This window comes from Anas platyrhynchos, chromosome 4, assembly GCF_047663525.1.
Source record: "Anas platyrhynchos isolate ZD024472 breed Pekin duck chromosome 4, IASCAAS_PekinDuck_T2T, whole genome shotgun sequence".
NCBI lineage: Eukaryota > Metazoa > Chordata > Aves > Anseriformes > Anatidae > Anas > Anas platyrhynchos.
This window is the reverse complement of record NC_092590.1, coordinates 25,708,944-25,728,084: the sequence shown is the minus strand read 5'-3', so window position 1 is coordinate 25,728,084 and position 19,141 is coordinate 25,708,944. Positions and strand designations below refer to the sequence as shown.

Here is a 19,141-nt window from a genome sequence, read left to right as displayed (position 1 = left end):
ACTGGTGTCATCTACCTTGCGCACACACACTGAATCCCTTTCAAATGTGAGGAAACGCCTTGCCCAGAGGCCCAAACACTGGGTTTCAGCGTTGCTGATCTCTTATTTGATTCCATTATTCCTGTTTCAAATATTGCCATGTGCACTGCAGTACCAGAGATTAAAGTCTGTATGGGAAAACACAGTTTCATTCCTTTCCCTTCAGAGAAGAGAAAGAGAAAATATTTTTGTTCTCTACCCTCTGTATGGCTAAAAAAGATAGTTCGGAAGTAATGAGATCATTCATCCTTTCACCTCTTTCACCTTGAATAGGAGACAGGGATAGGAACAAATGGATTTTTTTTTCTTTCTTTTGACAGAAAGTGTCAGTCATCTCTGGGATGACAACATATCTAGGGCTGCTGCAAGCAGCATAAATACATAATTGTATTTATGATTAAATATCTTATAGGTAGTGAAGGGACAGTTGTTCATTACCTCCTAGTTAGTTCCACAGTGTCCACCCTTGAAATCTCAAGAAACCTTGACCATAAGGAGTTTACTAGAGGGAAGGTAAGTGGGTCACATTCTCCAGAATATCAAGTTTCGAGCAATCCCAGTGATTCCATTAGGTAATTTTCATGCTGACTCACTGTAGCCAATACAGGTGAAAAATAAACATTACATCCTAGATACATGTGCCCGTCTGAGTTCTGGGAGTCACGATGCAGTCCAGAGACTGAGGGAACTTTGCACAACAATTGCGTAGTTAAATTATGTTCATTAGATAGGAAGCAATTTTGTTTGCTTGCAGGAGTATCTAAGATCACAAATGAACTACAACAAGAGACCAATTATCCCTCCATACCTTCTCCCTTCCCAGTTTCAGCAAATGCCAGACACTTCAGACAAAGACAGTTGTGCAGATGCTTCTTTCCCAGAGGAAGACAGCAACTTTGGTTCACATTTTTAGCTCTTCTTATAGATAATCAAATAATTATTGTATTACGCTTTATTTTATGTCCATCCAATTAGGGTTAGTTTGGACATGAATAAGTGGTTATTGACCAAATCAATAGTCTCAGCTATGTTACAGTGCACATAAAATAGTTACAAGAATAAAATCAGTTGTTATATTAACCACTGGCAAAGAACGGTCAGGCTAAGCATTGAACTAACATTGCCTCATTAGGTTATATTCAGATTAAGAAGAAGACAGGAACAAAAGGAAGTAATTTTTTTAAAAATTAGTCTTCCATTTCCTTTCCACACTTTAGATTAATTAGAATTTACCACTAAAAGAGCCAGACAGTACAATTAAGTTTTACAGCAACCATATTAAAGTTTTTAAAAACTGAGCTTCTACTTCCCCATAAATCCCAGGGGCAGTTACAATTAAATTAGGCTTTGTCATCTGAAATAACAGAATAAGATACATAATATGCCACACACTGTCTGGAACAGGAACCCAGCTAATCAACAGAGTGACCTAGCATATTGCTACTTTCAAAAATACAGCAGCACTACAGCACTACATATATATCTGGAAACACTTCTCTACTGAGAGTGCATTAACGTGGAAGTTATTTCATGTTTCTTCTCCCCGACAGCAGTACTGAGCTAGAGCAGAATGAACAAGGTGTGACAGATAAGTTATAAAACAGATTTCACCTCTTTTCCCCTTCCAGTTTTGGCTTGGTCATGTTCTTCCCACAGGCATTAGGTGCTAAATAGAATCTGAATAATTTCCTTCCCCCGATTTTCTGTTTTGAACTCATTGCCCAAGATCTGTGTTGTGTTTTTAGCTGACAGCTCTTCTCTTCATGAACACAACTGTTAGAATATCACTACATTTCACAGAAAGTAACCAAATTAATAACTTTAAACAGAAGTATTTTAGAAACTTGGTACGTGATTTTGGCTCTGCTACTTTTCTGAGGGAATCTTTTGCTGAGTCCTTGATGAAAACATATGAGACAAGTCTTTTTGTTTGCCTCAGTTTTATATATAGTGGCCTATGGCCTCTCTGAACTAAATTCATAAGAGTGCTGAGTATATCCTGGCCTGTACAGCAGCAGGAAAACCGTTACAGGTAAGGATCAAGACAAAATTATGAGTCCAAGGCAGCCACTAGGAAGCACTGTAAGTTCAGCTCAAATCCTACTCACCTCTGGGAATTAGCTGACCTAGTGGTAGATCTTTGTGTTTTCCTTCATAAAGAAAGCGAGAAACCAGATTTTTCTTTTGAAATGTGATCAGAAAAAAAATGTGGGGATAGCACAGTCCCCAACATCATTCATCACTTCCAAAGGTGAAAAGGTAGAGCTGCTTCTTCATCTGATGAGATATTTCATACCTCACAGGAGAGTAACCTACCTTTCTGGCTGAATTATTCAGAAGCAGAGAGGTTTCAGATGAGCACTCTTGTTATTCAATTAATGTTCAATTGATTAAGCTATTCAGTTAATATTAACTTAGGCACAGAGCGATCTGAATTAGATTTAGGCATGATATACCTGTGCTGACCTGCTTATCACTTGGAGGTATGTCTCAGTATGCCCAGAAATAAATTTTCAAGCATCTGGACAAAAAGTACAGTGACTTATGCAAATCTGAAACAAAGCAACAGCTCTTGATTTGAAAACCATAAACAGGAGTTAGGAGAGAAAATCAGAATCTTGAACAATCTGCAAGAAAAAAGTCAGGTGTTGTACATGCTATTTAGGCAGTGTTTAGACATTTACATTCTGATCTGTTTGGCTGTATTTTTGTTTGTGCTTTTTTGTTTTGTGTTCTTTGGTTTTGTTTTGTTTTCTTTTGTTTTCTGAATCACTAACATATATTCTTGTGACCTTGGAATGTTTCTGGCGAATGCTTTCCAAGCTTTTAGCACTATGCAATTGCACATGTCTAGCACTACCACAGCCCCCACTCAGCTGCCTTTCTAGGCACTTTTCTTTTGTCTCCAGGTTATCAGAAAATAAGCACTCAAACTCTGTATTTCTTGGTAACATCAGTTTGCTATGCATTTCAAAAACAGCTATCTCTTGGAGTTGCTTTTGCCACTAATGCAAAACAATACTAGGGCACAGCAAAGCTAAGTTACTTGCCTAAGAGATGTTAATGTAAATTTCCTCAATAGTGCTTGCAAAAGGACATTTGCTTGCAATTTGGATCCTAATTATTTTACAGACTCTTGCACAGTAAGTTTCACAGACCTCTCACTGAATGAGTGAATTGATAGTGAAACACAGCAAAGATTTGGTGCATTTGGTTCCTCACAACAGCATTATAGCCCAGATAGATGCAGATACCTGACCTGTTGCAAGTGGAGTGATGAGAGAGATCTTAATACTATGTTACGTATTTGTCCAATTCCTTAATTTCAAGCACAGTTTGGCCAAGGTAGCTCGCCATCTAATAAAACATTAGGAGAAAGCACTAACTGGTATTAAAATTTAAAGAAACAATGTATCTCAATTCCAGTTTTGTCATTTCAGTATGAATACTTGACACTTCACAGATTAGGGATTTTTATTTAATCAGTTAATAGCTATCATCCCTCAAATTATATTTACTTCATGGCATCTGACATGTCTCTTGCTTTGTAGTAGCTGTTTTCATTTCTGTAGTCTCAACGATGGATGGCAATGTATGATCAGCAATAAAGCACCTTCAAAAGTTCCATAAACAGGCACTTAGGAACTCAATGAAAGATGATACCATTTTCTAGTGGACAGAGTGCTTAACTCCATTAGTGTCATAGGCTGATTAAATCATCCTACATCACATTTCAAATGCACTGCAACCAATTAAGTCAGCCCATTGGTGCTCAATACATCTTTACTTTTCTACGGTCATGAGGATTTTGTGAAAATTTTTTGAGGTAGCCTGTAAGTCAAATGACTTATCGTGCTATAGTTATGCCTAACACACATTGTCGAAATAAAAAGGATTAAAATGTATTCATTGAGGTGCTTTTGGTATAGAAAATCACTGTAAAAGAAAGTCTTAATTGCACACTTTGGAGGGTTATCCCTAACTACAGCAGGAAAGTAAAGGACTATACGAACCAACCAACTGGAACAGAGGAAAAAAATAAGCTACATTCATTTTTCAGCCAGGTCCCTATTGTGGCAACTTCTCCTTGTAACTTTAATATTTCACCTGAATGATAATATCACTAAGATGACACTGAAAAGGATGAATTTGATCCCTAGTGTAACATCTATCCAGATCCATCTAGCCAGCACATTTCAAAAGCATTTCTGATTATTCAGTTGTTCAGTTTATTTCCACATTTCTAAGACCACACAGTTGCTACAATACTATCAGAAAATATTTTACTATCAGAAAAATCACTGAATGTTTTCAGCAGTATCTCCAGGATTCATCACGTGCTCACACTCAATGTTATTTATCACAAGTTCCTGACAGAAATAAAAAAGATCACAAGTGTACATGCCAAACAGCAAAGACAGAAAATATGGCAACAAAGACATGCTAGTTTCATGACAAATAAACAATCCCTACATTCAATACTTGAATTTTATGCAGGGTAGAAATTTTTAGTTCTTCCACTGTCTCTCATACGTCTCAATTTTGCAAGCATCAGTGAAGGATCAACTTCTAAAACTCATCGGGACTCTGTATCTATTCTGGTCAAAACAGGAACAGAAGAAATCCTCTTTTATTCTCAGACTTAACTGCATTTTATTATCAGGTTTCCACCATTACTTCACCAGTTTTTGACAACTTCCTTGTAGGATCACTGGAATATATTGCATGCAGGCTTTTCATTCACAAAGCTATTTGATCTTTCTTTGACAGAAAGTGGATGTTGTGTTGGCTATATTGTCATCGCTTGCTTCACATAAATGCATTTGTTATATCTTTGCTTTTTCATAAATAAAAGATTGATACGTATAAGGTGTACTGGGTTTGACTGGGATGGAGTTAATTTTCCTCATAGCAGCCCATATTGTGCTTTTTTTTTTTTTTTTTTTTTTTTACATTTATGACTGAAACATCATTGATAATGCACAAACATCTTAGCTATTGCTGAGCAGTGCCTGCATAGCATCAGGACCTTCTCCATTTCCCAGTGGCCCCACGGCAAGGAGGCTGGGGGTGCACCAGAAGCTGGGAAAGTACACAGCTGGGACAACTGACCCAGTCTGATCAAAGGGATAGCCCATGCCATGGAGTACCATGCTCAACGACAAAATTTGGGGAGGGACTGAGGAAGTGGCTCATGGGCACTTAGCTGCTGGCTGAGGTCAACCCACCACAAATAGCCTCAATCCAGAATATAACCTTTTATACCACATACATGGCTCTGTATTTCCATGGAGATGGTTAGTAGAAAGATCTTATGCTTGGATTACATTAAAACCTACCAAAACTCTTAAATTCTCAATTATGATGTGATAGATATATCATTTTACACATTAAAAACAGAATTGGAAAAAAGCTAGGGAATATAGAGGAAGGTGAAATAAGCATGGAATAGATACCTAATATTCTCAAAGTGAAATCTTATCATCCTTTTTAATAACATTCAAATGGAAATGAAGGAAGCCAATATTTCAGCCAATATGATGTTTTCCATCTCTAATTCTTATAATTCTGCTCAAATATTATTAGAACCAGACAAAAAGGGGAAAAAAATCTCACGTGTGTTGATGCTAATTCCTATGTACTAGAATAGTGAGCACAAGTGTCCCAATTTTCAAGATGCATTGTCAATATTGGGATTTAGCAACACAATACTTAATGATATTGGCTGATGTACAAGATAACACAGAAGTTCCTGATGAACGTAGCAATCAGAACAGAACTAGCACCAAAAAGGGACACTTTCATGTTGTCTTTAAGTAGTTCTGTGCTACTAGTATCTAAGGAGGTCTTCATGAGAGCTGAGAATGCTAGAAAATACTTTCTTTGGTTGCAGAGGTAAGGCTTCATTCAACCTGCTCATTTCCCCCATGGTTTTCCTAGTTTTATAACTGGAGGTGCACAAAATTAATGTGCTGCAAAGGTAGTGATGGTTTCACGGAGACTTCTTTAGTTTATTATTTATAGCTTGCACTGTGGGCCAGGAGAGGGAAGGAAAGAGAGAGCTTGCATACTAAAATCAATACAAATAATAATAGCCTCTTACAAGAGAAGCCTCAGGGGCTGAATATCTCTGGGTTCCTTTTTTTACATAAATGATCTCAGTGGATTATTGTTTCAATGTTTTGTGCTGTCAGTCACAGTCAGATAGCAGCTCTCTTTTTGTCCCATGGAAATCTTCTCACTTCTATGTGCCAAAATAAAACAAAATTACATAGCAGCAGGTAGCCCATGATGGCTTCGCTGAGTGTCTTCAGCAGAACAGCATTACAATAAAATCAGTAATCCATGCTGTTCATAGGCTCTTTTTCAGATACACACCCTGTCAATCACTGCCGAAGTGGCCAAATGTGTTCCCACATTATATCCAAACTTTCTCATACCAAAACAACTTGGGCCTGTGGCTCAATTATTTGTTGTGTTTTATTTTCACTTATTTTTAGCAAGCAAAACACACTGAAAAAAAATAATATTCATTTGGGCCATAGGAACATTCATATTTGATAACATTACTGCCAGTTTAATAGGAATGTGCATTAGGATTCTGCAGAATTCTGAATACCTTGATATTAGGTAAACCAAAGACATTCATATATCTCTGAATGTGTGTATATAACGTGCACATATAATAACAATATTAAGTGCCTATATTTTTCTACAGACATTTTATTTTGCCTGAGGAATCTACTTATTTGTGTTATTCTACTTAATATTTTACTATATACAGAGGAGAAATGACATTTTATCATCATGCATTTATTTTCTTATTAGTCATCTTTAAGTAAAATATTCAATGACAATATATTCAAATTGTTTTTAAAAGTTTATAGTTACTATCATTGTATAATTACAGTCTGGAGGTATAAAATCTTGCATAAAGTAAATAATCTGTTTTAAAAATAGACCTTGATTACTCCAGTAACTGACTTTTTCATTTTGCAGTCTGAATATCAAACATATTGCAGTCTGAATTTAAAAATTTTTATAGTACTATGCTACTAAAACAGTATTATTATTTTGCAACAAGAGGCATATTTTCATTGGATCCCTTTTGAGTGTTTGTTCCTTTTCATATTTAGATAATTTAGGAACATTTGAGGAAAATTATTTAAGATGTCAGCATTTTCTGGATCTTAGAAGTTAAGCGGTCGGCATTTTGACTTATTCCTGACAAGTAAAAAGTTGTTTTCTCTCCAGCGAACTTCTCACAGAAACTATTCAGCTTATGACCGAAGTTGTGGTCCATGTGCAATGGTGGCAGTTTTAGAAACCTACCTCAGAAGAAAATGGACAGAAACGGTTTCGACCCACATTAGAAACTTCGCTGAAGGACAATGAAGGCAAGCCTCTCTGTATCACTTGTGAGTACTCACAGAATGTTATTTCTTTAAGACCACAGGAGCTAGAGAAAAAGAGAAATTCATTGCCAGAAGCTACAGAGTGAAACTAAAAAGTATGGAATAGACCAGATTATCAAAAACATTTTGGAACTTTTGCTAGATCTTTGAAACTATATTAATGCCTAACTTCCATTGCAAGTAGTACCTTAAATGTCTTAAAGGAGCAGAGGTCCTCTTTCTTGAAAGGGTCCATGCTTAGTTCTAGGAGAAAAAAAAAAAATAACAACACACACACACACAGAAACCTCTTATCATGATTATGTGACAGATTATGCTGATTGATGTTTAGGTTCACTGTTTGCCGTGGCAGAAGACTTTTAAAATGCAATTATGCTTTTTCTGTCTACATTGTTATAATAGCTAATTACACAATATCTGTTTTTACTTGATATTTGATGTTTCTTCCATTTACTGAATTCTTCTTCTCATGCAGTTTACTCCTTGGTAGATTTAGTAGTCACGTTAGACATTCTATATTGTTTATACTAATCTAATCACGATTACTAATATTATCACAAACTTTCCTCTCCACTACAGATTGTAATTTATGGTTATATACTGTATCAAATTATTGATATTTGTTTGCGTTTATGAGAAACTCTATTTTTCACATTCTGTACAATACTATGGAAGTTGTTTGCATAAAGCACTGAAAGGTAATGCTGCTTTTCCCTGACTTAATGGTAATTTTTAAAGCTAGTAAAATAGCACTAATTCTCAGAGATGTTTTCAGCCAAGCTAAAACTAATGACTATTACTGTAACTTAATTGGAGTACAAACCAAATGATTTTCTTTTCATTTAAAGCCTCTTGTAACATCTTTACAAACAACAGATTTGTATTTTTCAGGGCCTTTTTTAATCTTTAAACAAAATGGGATAGTAACTTACCTTGTAGAATAAAGAATAACAAAACCTTTTTTATTACAACATTAGCTCTAACCAGTAAATTAGCACAACTATGTCTTCAACTGTCATCTAATTTTCTGTATCTTTAACACTTTGGGCTTTCCGGATGGGAATTTAGGGGTAAAATGCACCACCTACAATGAAGTACTTAATAATCAGGACGACACAGCTGGTTTAGAGCAGTTTCCAGTTTATCACTTGCACGCATGATCTGTACAGAACACACACCAGTCAGGGCCTCCAGTCTCTATCCAGCTCCATGGACTTGGGGGGCCAGTACACTCATTATGGGTAGTTTCACATCCAGGCTGGCATTCAGCAGCCTCACTTCTGGCTCAGCCTTTGGCACAGTGTTGGAAATCTGTGGGCACATCTTCAATCGCACAGAGCTACTGCTTTTGTTATTTGCAGGCTCTGACTTAGATGGTTGGCTTAAGTTGCCAGTGGCCTTGTTGGTTACAGCAGCCCAGGACAATCCCTTTGATTTTTCCTATATTTAAAGCCAACTAGCTGTTCTTACTGGGGCTATTATCGCCTTCTAGCTTACTGCCTCAAATGCATTATAGGGACATAAGCTGTGAAAAAGTTTACTCATACTTCTTTATTTCTGTGTATAGCTAAAGCAATAGGAATGAGCAGATGTAGTAGTTGAGAGCTTTTGGGCACACCTCCCCAGTAACCACTACCCATGCTTGGTTTGTTTTTCCCGGGCATACCAGTATCACCGAATGAATAAAGAGGTGAGCAGTTATAGTCATGATATCACTAACCTGGCAGTGCTTTTTAGCAGTTCACCTTGTGGAAAGGCTGTGGCCAAACTGGGGCATTATCTGAATATTTTGAACTTATAAAACCATTGGCCTTGAAATTTGACAGTATGCTGGTACCTGTGTAGAAACAAATATTTATTATAACTGCTTGTTTCCCAGTCTGCATCTTCCAAAAATTAAGGCTTTATTGGAATTCCTGGATGTAAGTTAGTTCATATGTCTTTAAAAGAAATAGCAAATAACAAAGCTTGCTAAATATATGAAGTAAAATGGGTGCAATGCTAATTACACTCACTGGCAGAGTTAGGTTCTTCTGAGTTCTCAGCTATTTAGGATGTAGTCCCTCCTGTGTGGGCTTCTCCTTCGTCCTATGCACAGCCCTGCTGCTGCTTCGCTGCTCCAGGCCTGGGGATCACAAAGGCAGCACACACAGTCAGGGCTGCTGTCTAACGCTTAATGATGAAATATGCGCACACCAATATTTTTTGGTGGAAAAAAAAAATCTATATAATTGAAATGTGATATATTTTCTGCATCAACAACCTTTACTTTTCCATTTTCAGCACTCAATGAATGTAAAATACTTGTTGCTTAGGACCCTTCATACTCTCTTGGTGACAGCACAAACAATAATCATGTGCCAATTTACACTCTACCAGAAGAAAGAGGAGAAAATTTGCTCCGTCAGAGCAAATAACTTCAGAGAGAGCATATTTTAATTTAAAGTAGGGTGCAAAATAATTTTATGTCTCTCAAAGACTTTGAGATTTATGTACTTCCATTTTTGTTAGAGAGAAAAACAGAATGACTGGAACTCTTCAAGTGAGGCCACTCTGTAACCTCATACAACTTAAACCTCTTAAACCTCTCAACATAAAACCTCTTAAAGGTTTTAACTTTGTTGTTGTGTAGTTTACACATGCATGGAACCAAAGATGTAATGACCCCTCAGCCCCCAATTTTTCTGATATCTAAAAGATACTGAGCTCCTAACTAATAATAAAGTGAGTAGCATTCTTACTTAGTTTAGAAAACATAGTATTGACTATGTTTAGATTTTATTATATATATATATATATTATTTTATTTATTATATATATACATTTATAAGATTTATTATCTAAATACTATCTGTTTAGAGAACAGATAGTATATCTGTAAATAGCACAAAGACACTACCTGTGCCTCTGACCAGCCTGACTCACTATCCCTGTCCTACTTTTACTCCATGGGTTATTTTCAGATAAGATGATAAACTTTTTGAGTCTTCATTTCCACAAAACACACAACACAATGAATCTCTAATCCTAACTACAGCTGTTAAATATTACTTATAAATATTACACTAGTTTTAAACTAATACATTCAGTTCAACCAAGAGCATCTTAGTATTGTGTATATAATATCTCTTTATTCATTATTCTTATATTCATATCTCATATTCATTATTCTTAATCATAAAATGCTTTATATAGCATGTGGGAACAAAGGTGTACAAGGAGAAAGAGCAGGTAAGGAAAAAAGCCTTACCTGAGTTTTCCTAAACCAGTATTTGTTATGATAGATACTCTGATTATAGACAACTGAATTCAGAGACCTAAGTCATCCCTTCCAGCATACTATTACTATGATTGATTATGGGTGTATAATTCCAAATGATTACTATTGGAATCCTGGGTGCTGGAGGAACTACTCTGTACTTTGCAGGTAGTAATGTCTGGCCTTAAACAGGGAACAGATTTACCCTTCCATATGGTATACAAGAATTTTATATCCTTCACCTTCTTTGTGTTTTTTTTTGTTTTTTTTTTTGTTTGTTTGTTTGTTTTAAACACCATTTCATAGAGAAATCTTTAACATTTTTAGTTTTTACCTGTATTTTCTATTACCTTATAATTTTCAGTCTCATATAAAAAAAAAAAAAAAGTCCCCTATTTTAACACACTACTTTAAAATGCATAAACAATGAGAACATTTGTCTAATCATGATCTAATATGGATGATTTCATACAAAAAAAGGAAAAAAAAATAAGTAATAGGAGATGGTTTTCTGAGCAGGATAAATATAAAACAGAAAACCACAGAAATATGGCCATAAGGTGGAATGATTGGATGTCTCTACATAACGTTCCGATAGTCTTGCCATTTTTTTTGAGTTGCAGGCAATTAGCATAAAATAAAACATTTAGTTTTGTTGCTGCTCCATCTTATCTCCAAGTGCCAATAGTATCCATATCTAATTTGAGCCAGTCTGTGAAGTTAGACACTGAATTCTTTCTAAATGATAAGATGTCACTTACCATGACATTAGAAGGCTGCTAACAAAGAACCTGTATAACAGTTCTTTCTTATGTAGCTCTCATCTTTTGTGAGTTACTGAATTCAGAGGAAGATGAATTCTAGAAGGAGGCACTGGAATTTACAGCACTTGAGAGAAAAAAAAAAAAATCATCCATTCAGACAGTTGTTTAGATTTCAATACAGTCTGTTTGCTCAACCTTGCAAAGTTTGAAGTTCATCCGTGCTCTTATTAGAAAGCTGCAGACATGCTATTTAAATTTTTTTGTTAAACCTTTACCAAGACTTCATCAACATATTTTTATGATATCCTGTGTAACATATTGAACTTAAAGATGATAAATTGCAGTAATGAACTACTATATTTCCTGAATTATTTTTTTTCCTGTGCTTTTATTTCTTCTTATTTAGTGTGTACGTTGTATAGGAAGTGCCACTGTTATCAGAAGATCATCTAAATCACATAACACTTTTTTTTTTTCCAGGATAAAAATTCACACTCAGTCTTTTGTTTGAAAAATCTTTCAGCTTATTAGTTAAAACATAATTGCAACAGTTATAAAACAATTGTGATCTAAAGCATCTTTCCACTTTAATTCAGAATGCAATACAAAGTGTGCAAAGCATTCTCCTACATGCCATTTAGCATGATCGTTACAGTTTCTTGAGCCATGCACAGTCTCAAGAGTAACAATCTTTGTTGACTAATCATCACTTGTTAGTATTGTTTCTGTGATCCCTACCCACTCAGGTTACAGCAGCAAACACTCAGGTGTGTATAGCTTTTCTTGAAAATGTTATTTGTGTTATGAAATTAAAAAAAAAAAAAAAAAAGCATAACTAGCGAAGTTATATTTACCCAAAAATAAAGACAATTTAATTAAAAGAAAAAAACAGCACATTTGGAAAAAAAAAAAATCAGAATGCAGTGGATATACCTGAAAAGGCAAAACAGTAATTCAGTGGAATTAGCGTTCACTATCTGTAATGACTTACCATGAAGCCCTTTCTTTACATTGAAGAAAGTCTACCTTTCTAATTAAGATAGAATATTATATGCAACCATCTTTGAAATTCTGTCTTGTGCCCCTTCAGGCTATATGTATCATCATAAAATCTTCTGGTCTCTCTTGCAAAAACAATGGTGCTGATGAAATAATGCTGAATTTTGCTCAGGTAGCAGAGAGCTGGGCTAGTGAATCGATACATGAGCTCACGTCTGTCAGTCCTGCAACTGATACTGCTATTACTACAACTTCTCTTTTTTTTTTTTTTCTTCTCCAAATGAACATAGTGAATACTAACTACAAATTCATTTTTATCTGTGTAAGAATGCAATACAATACATACAATAACTTACATTTGGTACTAACTAGATTGCCAGATGTGAATGTAGGAAACTTTGGGTTTTGAAATATAGACAACTAGGGGAAAAAAGTGGGATTGAACTATACCTGAACCTTCTGTAACTGATACAGAAGAAAATCTAAAAATGTTCATATAAAAAAATAAAATAAAATAAAAAAGCGGGGAGTGTTGAGCAAATATCCCACCAATAATTGTTATCCTCAGCTTTCAGATGTTATTATAGACCAATATCATACCTGTTGTCTTCCTCACTTTCTCCCCCAAGTCATACTTCTTTCTTATCCCCCCTCAATCTTCCTTATTATTATTATTATTGTCAAATATTTGTTCTGTATAATTCAATAAAAAGTTAATTGGATTTTGTCTACTCTCCACAATAAAAATATTTATAATTTACCTCTTTATTAAAATACCTCCTGTTTCTTACCAAATAATGAAGCACAGTTATCTGTTTCTAGGGTATTGATAAAAAAACCTTGTCCACTTCACTAGCATTTTTTTTTATTAGCTTATAAGTTATAGTTACTTGTAACTGTACATTATTCAGGTAAAAAGAAGTAAGGAGGAAGGAATCCTGAACACAGGTAGGGAAGAACTTTGGAAAAATGGTTGGTCTCATAGAAGGCAAGTGATTTGTTGGTGATACCCAGCAATTTCTCCACAGGACAAGAAATGGGACCCATCTCAGACATTCAGATTACAACAGTATTAAGCCTCTTTCACTCAAGTTTATGAGCTGATGAGTACAATACTTATAGATGCATATATACATAATGATTGGTTGAGACAAACAAAGATTTCCAAATGATGGTTACGCAACTTCCTTCACCTGCGCATTTTCAGGAATGGTCTCAATTAAGTACTTGCATGCAACTGAAATGCAAAATACTAACCAGTTTTTGCAATTACTTCAAACAAGTAATTTTTCCTGGTTAATTCAAAAGAGAATAAAGTATCCAGGTACTGAGATTCAAGAAGTTTGTGTTTGTTTGTTTGTTTGTTTTTAAAGTTTCCCCTTTTAAGGGATCTTTACTGCCAGAGCTTAAGATTTATAGTTCCAAGTATCACAACGTTCAGACAAGTGTAAGGAAAACAGAGTGTTAAAGTTACCTTGATAATACAATGACTAAACAGACAAATCTTATTCTGACTTGGGATAGGAAGGGGTTTGTTCTTGGTCTCAGTTTTACCATGCATGTAATCTAGCAGTATCAAACATTTCTGCCTACATGTATATCAAGAAGAGTTAAAATTAAGTTTCAGTGATGAACTGCATTTCAAGAAGGGTTTTAAATCTGAAGAAAAAAGTATCTCAAAGCATTAACAAAATGTTTGGACTAATCCCAAGTATTTTACTCCTTATGTTCCTAAAAAAGAATTAAATTTTTACTCAAAATGAAATCAGTGTTTGGTTTAGAGTCATTAAAATAATTTAGCAATAAATATGCAACATAGAAACAACATATTTGTTAATGTCATAATACAGCTAGGATATGAAATAAGAATGAGAAATGATCACAGCTGAAGCTCTGGCTACAGTCAGGAAAAAAAAAACAACACAACTCAGCTGAAAGGGAAGGAAGACAAATGTAGTAAACCCGTATGAGAACGTAGTGCCTTCAGCTGCTTAAAGGGCAAATATCAATACCTCTATCTTGTGGAAGTCTAGCTTTCACTTTACTCTTTGCATTGAACATGAGTCTTCCTGTAAAGAGAAATCAGTAAGACTACCCTTTTCTCAGATATTTTGCTTATCTAAGCTTACTAGATGTTTTAGTATCTTCTTTTTTCCCCTTGATAAACTATGTTCCAAGGAGAAAGCATTTCATGTTCCTTGCTTACACATTTAAAACACTGAAGAAAACATTACATATTCATTTTCATGCAACACAACAAGCCTGTTATTGAAAGTCTATAAGATGTCCTAAACGACAACGACTATCAGGCCAATAGTTCTGTTTCAGTAAGTCATAAGCACTAAACTTTTTAAACCAGTTATTTATATGTTAAAGAACTTTATCCAGCTGTATTTATCAACGAAATATGTCAAGCTCTAAAAGTAAAAGACAGCTGCTAGCTATTCAGAGTAACAACGTATGAGATTTTTGGAAGGAAAAGAGAAGAAAAAAATAGCCAAATGAAAACAAACAATCAAATTTGCTTATAAAAAAGCCTAATGAGCATAATATAAAAATCATATTAGAGAAATCCAATATAGACTAAAAATGACATTTTTCAAATGTGAAATTAATCAGGACTTTATGGCTAGAATTTCCAATTTTTATTAAATGTTTCAAGTAATCTTACAGCAAGATGTCATCTTGATTTCAGCTGGATATTCAAGCAGAAATCTTTAAGACCTCTCCTGTCCTAATGGCATGCAAGCATAGTAACTCAGAAATATTATTGTCTTGTTGAAATTTATTCAATTTCTTGAAACACTGTTCTTCTCGTACTTGATTTCCTTTTGTTTTCTTACATTCTATAGGAATCAGTTTGTATTTCCTTTTGTGAAGATTCTAGTTTGCAGAGCAAAAGCCATTCTGAATGCTAGTCTTCTACTCGTAAGCAAAATGAAGATAGATTGTTCTCGTCTCAGGATGGCATGATATATAAGAAATGATCTTCTTTCTCTTTGGAACTAAGCTTTTAATCATTTATTATTAATAAAATTCTGTAAATTATACACATAATCAAAAAAGCTTCACAGGTAATTTAGAAGAAGAGGTGAGTTTTCTTTTATGAGCATAAATCTTTAGTAGTTTAGTTGTACCCTACATTGTCAAAGGTAGTGTAGGAACCAGGGACAATAAAGTGTTCTAACTTGTGGCACTGATAACGAATGAATTTTCAATGGCATTTTTACTAAAAGTTAGAGCTTTAAAAGTTTATGGGAAGTAAGATTGCTTAGCATATCAGGGTACTGTATATCCTTAATACATTCATGGAGACTTCTTGAAGGGCACTTTCAGTGCACAGACCTATATACATAATACAGCTTTTTATTGTTGACGTAGTCTAGGACCCTGTGAGTATTTTTACAGTACATTATTTTTTTAGAACCAATAAATTACTCATCTGAACTATTGAAGTATAAACATGATGACTTTTTGTCAGGCTTGACTATGATACTATTACAATGAATTATGGATTTTAGTGGTTATCTGCTTCTGATGTGGTGCAATAAATCATGATCATTTATGATTGGTTCTGAACTTGATATTGGTTTTTCATATAGTCTGTTCTGCATCTGCTAGGTTCTTCAGAGTTTTACTTTTAAAGATGTCAGAGTATTTCAAGATAACATCAAACTGATTTAAAATTATTTGAACAGCAGAGGCAATATAAAAATATTAAAAAAAAAATAAAAAATGAAACATTTTCAGACCTTTTTTCTATTCTATATACAATTATATATAAAAAAGCGAGCTCAAAATTCATAATTTTTTGTTAAAAGGCAAGAAAGTGAGAATTAAAAAAAATAAATAAATAAAATAAAATTGGCCAATATGTAAGTTGGCAGATATTGTCAGTTGATTCATCTAACAGCAGTGTTAATCTTACCTTCTTTACACCCAATCTGTCAACTTCTCCTATATCCTCTGTATTATCCAGAAATTGAAGCACTGGATTAGGAGTTGAGCCAGTACCCCAGTGAAACTACAATTTTACACTAATTCTATTTTATCCTGATTAATTATTCTGTTATCAACATTTGAATGTAGATTTTCTTTTTTTCTCCTAATTTTTTGTACTACCTCTTTTTGGCAGGATGCATCTTTCTTTGCTTGCTTTTCTTCTCCCTTATTTGTCTACCTTCTCTTGTATTATACTGTGCTTTGTTATTTATTACTACAGAGAAGGAAAAGCCTAGACCCAGTGATACTGAAGTTACACTTAAGGGATTCACCTGGTCACCCCATTTGATGAAAAAAATTAAAAAATCTCTTTCAATCTTAATCCAACGGTCAAATAGTCATAATAAAAAACACAGAGTAACATTTTTTTTTTTATAAACTAATACTTTTTTTTTTTTTTCCCCCCCTTTTCCCTTCCCAGATTGAATAAATTCTTGCATTTATTTGAAGTTGCATAGGACATGTAGGACAGAGAAGGAGTAACTTCTTTCCCTTAGGGAAGATTTGCACAGGCACAAAAGAAAATAGTTTTCTCCTTGTCTGTCATCTAAGAATTTGCTAGAAAACTCACTATTTTTCAGCAGTATCTGTCTCAGGTGTTTTTTGATCCTCTTCTTTTCAGATAGTACTGTGTGATTAAGTCACCATAACAGTCTCATTGCATGCATCTGTGTTCAGCACAGCTAAGTGCACTGAATGTAGATTAGAAGTTTTTTTGGGGGTACAATTTATCCCTGCTTTACCATCAGCTATACTTGGAAACACACTACCTACAATTTCTGCAGTGCAACATTCTTTAAGGCAGGAAAAAGATGGACTTTTTCCCCCATAATATGCTTCTTTTCCATTTCCTAATTTCATATTAATAACTGCCCTAATAACTAGAAGCATTTTTTACACTCCAGAGAATGTATAGGTTGTAGATATGTCTGGGTTCAAGAAAGAAAACAAGATCCTCCTAAACCTTTTTAATGCACATTTTTTTCCTACTGTTTTTGTTAAGAAAGTTTTGGTTAGAAAATTGTATGCTGATATCCTTTTGAACTTTTATCAATAAGAAAAACCTCAGTTCTTACCTTTCTTTTTTCCCCGTATTCTAAAGTCATTCACTTACCACATTCCTGTAGAAGTTTATTAAAGCAGCTCAGGAAAATTCTCTTTAAACAAGGAAATTACATTAAAGTTTATCCCAAGGATCCAACTAGGTCAGAAATAGGTGTTAAGTAACAGATGCCTATTTTCCTTTGTTACGCATTAACGCTTCTTTGTTAGTATTACATTGTTAGAACAGGAGTTCCCAGTGTTGTCTCTTACTTCCCTTACTTTTGTAAGCCAATAAGGCTACTTGGCCACTTCCCCCCTAACACCGAGCAAAGGACAACTTCCACAACAGGAAGGGGAATAGCACTGGTACAGCTATGTACCAGGTTTAGCTGGGAGTTAGAGACTGAGAAAGGAGAAAAAGCACTTGCAGAGCTCATGCATATTATTTTAACTGCAAGCTAACAACTTAAAATACCATTTTCTACCTGGCACCTCTTTCCTAGACAGGATCAAGCATAGGAAAAGAAGTACTAGTACAGTTAATCACATTCTCCTTTTTAATTCATTCCACTGCCACCTACTTAGCACAAAAACCACCAAGAAAACAAAACACACTGAAAAGAAAACTCATGTGAGCAGATGCCCAGACTTATCAGAAGGAGTCAATATTACCATTGCCTCCAACCTGCAACTGATAACTGACTGCACTGCTTGTTAAGCTAAACCACCTAGCTGCAGGGAATAATCACTGCTGAGAAATAGCTGCAGCTCTGAGGTTGTGCTTCCTAGAGAGCCTGGTGTTTGCTCCTTCCCAGCTGGAGCACAAGCCTCACCAGAGACCCAGCTGCTGTATGTCAGACACAGGCTAAGAAGCCAAGTCAAGCACTCAGTGGGAGCGGATGAGCCCACTGCAATTATTGGCAAGCTATTCAACCTCTCACCTGTGTGAGCTTGAAGTCAGTTAACGGTTCAACACCCCTAGGTTCAAGCCTGGGGAATGTAATGTTTCTTTTAAAGAAGTAAGAGCCCAAACTGCCATTGAGCGCTTTGGTTGTGGTTTAGCTTACTCCACAATAATTTCTCATACGGAGCCTGCAAAGTGTTATTTTACTAGTTTGATTGGAACCAAGCAGGACCAGTCTTTAACTGATAGCCCTTCACGGTGTTTCCTTAGCATGACTTTGTCTCTTAACTCAGCCTCCAGAATTTAATTCTTCATTGTCAGGAAGATATGTCACTCAGGTGATTATAAATGTAAATTATATTTATAAAACATAATAAGCACTTTTAGATTCTCTTCACAGTGCTCTCCAACTTACTTCATTTTTTTGTAATGAACTGACTGGTTTGTAAAGAATTAGCTGTCTTATATAAACGTGAAGCTAGAAGGTACTTAGACTCCAAGTTTCATTAAAAAAATCCTGTAAAACAGTTTACAGTGCCCCTGTTTCTTCATCCATATACAACAAAAGCTGCAACAATTTCCCCAAAGTAGCACTCACACATGTGACTTGATTTGGCTCATGATTTAATTAGATTAAATATTTAAAGCTGACAATAAACTCCTGTCAATAATTCCTTAGAAAGCTGAGATTTTATATTATGGTTTGTATTACCAG

General features: G+C 35.0%; 1 long non-coding RNA gene across 3 annotated transcripts; it reads right to left on the bottom strand.

Moving 5' to 3' along the window:
• Positions 1-4,149: 4,149 nt before the first annotated feature.
• On the bottom strand, positions 4,150-18,584 carry LOC106014800 (uncharacterized). Of its 3 annotated transcripts, none has more exons than XR_001186379.5 (7): positions 18,464-18,584; positions 11,475-11,601; positions 9,470-9,579; positions 9,175-9,291; positions 7,642-7,697; positions 7,470-7,498; positions 4,150-7,367 (listed from the first exon to the last, which is right to left on the bottom strand). It is a non-coding gene; the product is annotated as an uncharacterized lncRNA (long non-coding RNA). The 3 variants fall into 3 exon arrangements; XR_002398945.4 differs by lacking the exon at positions 18,464-18,584 and adding an exon at positions 18,195-18,401; XR_002398946.4 differs by lacking the exon at positions 18,464-18,584 and adding an exon at positions 17,593-18,145.
• Positions 18,585-19,141: the final 557 nt, after the last annotated feature.